This window comes from Cephus cinctus, unplaced genomic scaffold (genome assembly GCF_000341935.2).
Source record: "Cephus cinctus unplaced genomic scaffold, Ccin1 Ccin1_scaffold0091, whole genome shotgun sequence".
Taxonomy (NCBI): domain Eukaryota; kingdom Metazoa; phylum Arthropoda; class Insecta; order Hymenoptera; family Cephidae; genus Cephus; species Cephus cinctus.
In genome coordinates this window covers 426483-429532 of record NW_014332830.1, presented here as the reverse complement: position 1 = coordinate 429532, position 3050 = coordinate 426483, and the positions used below count along the sequence as shown (strand labels likewise).

The 3050-nt window shown below is 58.3% G+C and overlaps 1 protein-coding gene across 7 annotated transcripts in view; it reads left to right on the top strand.

Moving 5' to 3' along the window:
* Positions 1-3050, top strand: part of LOC107273310 (serine/threonine-protein phosphatase 4 regulatory subunit 1) — an 83369-nt gene that overhangs the window by 67018 nt on the left and 13301 nt on the right. The window lies entirely within an intron of this gene.

Genomic DNA, 3050 nt, shown 5'->3' with positions numbered 1-3050 from the left:
GAGCGGGCTTGCCTGACGGTCCCTCCGAGGCTCCGAGGCTCCGAACTTACCGATTCCGACGTCCCTCGTGACGGGGCCGACCTTTTCACCAATTCTCCGTATTTCTTGGCAGCCTGAAAATCGGCTCGGATATTCATGGGGATTGGCAGCTCGATGCGCCGCACAATGCGTCTGATGTGCCATCGGAGCAGATTAATGGAACGTGCTGGCCTCGCAGATGCCTAGACAAACAGCCCAATTTTTTCTGCGGCGACGCACCTGGCGTTCTTCGAACTGCAGCTTTCCTTCGGCTTTCCTCCCTTCCAGAGCATCAGGCCGCTCGAGGGTTCGCTCCCTCGTTGGACCTTTTGGCCTTTGCGTCTTTCTGGGCCGGGATGACGCCGGGCTCAGCCCTCTTGCTCTTTTTCTCTACTTTGTTTTCCAAACGTTCCTCGTTCTCCACCCCCCTTCCCCGACTCTTCCGATTCTTCAACCGAATCCTCAATTATCGGAAGCCACCGGGAGATGGGAGGTAGGTGCCATCCTTGGAGAACCTCACGAAGCCCCTTCGAGCAAAGATTCGTCGGAAGGTCCTTCCGGATCCTCAACGCACGTCGATCGCTCGATGATCGCGAACTTGAATTCCAACGGGGTGGATGGGGTGCAGTGTGCCGGTGTCAGGAGGGTTGTTGGGATCGGAGGGTGAAGAGCGGCAGATGAATGGGGAGGGGGGGGTCCCTGGGAGAGTGGAGGGCAGGAGCGACATAAGGGAAGAGAGAATGAAAAAATGATGGCGCGCGAGCGTGTGAAGAGAAGCCCGAAGAAAGTCCCGTAGGAGGAATCCGGTATCTACGCGCGGGGTCCGTCGAGTTGGTAGGGTCCCCTTTTCAATCCGCGGTCCCTTCGCGAACAAAGGACCCCGTCGGTCCGTCCGTGCGTTCGCACGTTCCTCCGTTCCTCCGTTCCTTCGTGTCTCTCGGTGCCTTGGACTCTGGGGACTCATGGGAATTCTCTTGGGAACGCGCTCCCGCTTCTCCCTCGTGCCTTCCCGCCTTCCCGCCTTCCCGCCTTCCCGCCTTGCGTCTTCGGCTCACGACTTACTTCATACGTTCACGCATTTTTCCACGACGCGCTGCGCTGCTGCACGATGAGATTCAGCGAAATCGCGATACCGATTGCGTATCGAGATGCTTGGCTTAGTTTTTTTTTTTTTTTTTTAGTAATATTGCCGAAAGAAGGAGACGAAATTTGAATTGGCCTGTTCTCGATCTCTGTTACTCAATACGTGCGCGCGCACATGTTTACATGCTTGAGCTATTAAAAGCGCGAGTGGATTCGATGGGACTTTTCACGTTTTCGACCTGGCACCACCTACGAATGTCACGCAAGGTTAATGGGCGTCGCGATCTGTGCACAACCACACACGCGCGCCCTCTACAGTGCCCGCGCCCAGGGCTGCTCGCCTAATTACCTGATTGCCTAATTATTGGCTCACAATAAGGAGCAACGAGCAAGACTCACCGTTCGCGGAAGTTTTAGGTTAATAATTTTTCACGCTGCTGGTCGCGCGTTACGGCAGAGAATCCTATTTGGCAATTCTGTCGATTGATAATTTATAATTGGCCACCGCGAAGCCCGAGCTTATTCCAGTTGACGTTTTGTCAGGTTGCGTGGGCGGCGGCGCTTGGGGGTGGCGGGGGGTGGAGTTCGGACGCGGCGGCGCTGGGGAAAGTGGAAAGTGGTGGAACGGCCGAGGGTCGGCGAACGTAAACAACAACCCTGGAGAATGTCAGGGGTCGCGGAATGTAGGGCAACGTGCTGGGCAGGAGCGTCATGGGGTCGGAACGACGCCGGCCGTCTTGTTCCACCTCGGGTTCTCCCAAGACAACAGGCGACTTCCGCTCCCTTTAAATGCAGTTACGGTATTCAGCAGCCTGCGCACCAAAGAGGTCGGGGTCTCTCGGCTCTTCATTCGCCTTCGACTTCTTCACCTATGCACGTGGTGTTACACGCGCACCTTATCGGCGCTTTGCTCGCTATCAGCTAAGCTGGGAAGGAAGGATCGAGGAAGGATCGAGGAAGGATCGAGGAAGGATCGAGGAAGGATCGAGGAAGGATCGAGGAACGACGTCCTGGGGAAGTGCGCGAGGACGGAGTCCTGCTGCGAGCGAACGAGGCCATTCGGCTCCTAAAGCTTCTCCTTGGGGCTTTTGTCTTGGCGACGAGTCGCCTGGTCGACTGGCGAGGACTCGCTGGGAGGACTGTGCCGGGAACTGTCGGTGTGCTCGGGTGACAGCGTGCAGGAGGGACTCGAAACGGGCTGGCGGATGGTGGCACCGAAGCGCCGCTTGCGAACGTGCCCTCAGGGTGCGTCGAACGACGCGATCCCTTTGCCCTTCTTTATTGGCGCTCGCGCTGGCCCGAAGAAGCGCACCGAGGGAGAATTCGCAAGTTCGCGAATTCGCGAATTAAGGAAAAGGGAATTCGAGAGGAGCCGAGCGTCTAGTGCCTCTGACGTCATTGTCCTCGAAGATGGCGACGACGAGGCGATCGCTGCCGATTTTCGGGCTCGGAAGCAGCGACGTCGCTGATGTTGCTCCTAGCGCGGCGCCAATTCTGCGACGTAGAAGCTGCGAGGCGCGCCGTCGGCGGCCATGTTTGCGCGGGTGCGGTGGGCGTGCCGCGTGCGGCGCGTTCTCCAACGGGCCTGGAGAACGCGCGCCTCCCCTCCCGAGGTCTTCGAGGCCGCGGGTGGGGGCCGACGAACGGCGTCTCGCTCGCGGGAGGGGGTAACGCCACAACTCCCACTGGGAGCCACATGGATGGAGGACTATCGAGCTACGCCGCCACCGTCTCGTCCTTCTCGTCCTTCTCGTCCTTCTCGCTTTCCCGATAGACCCGCGAACCACCTTCTTCTTCTTCTTCTTCCTCCTCTTCCTTATTCCCTTTTCTTCTGCTTCTCTCCATCCTTCACCTTCTCTCTCTTCCATTCGCACCGGGCACCATCCTAATGAGACAGAGCTCCTGTCGCGCGATCCTCCCTGCCGGAACTGGGCTTCCATCTCCCCCCC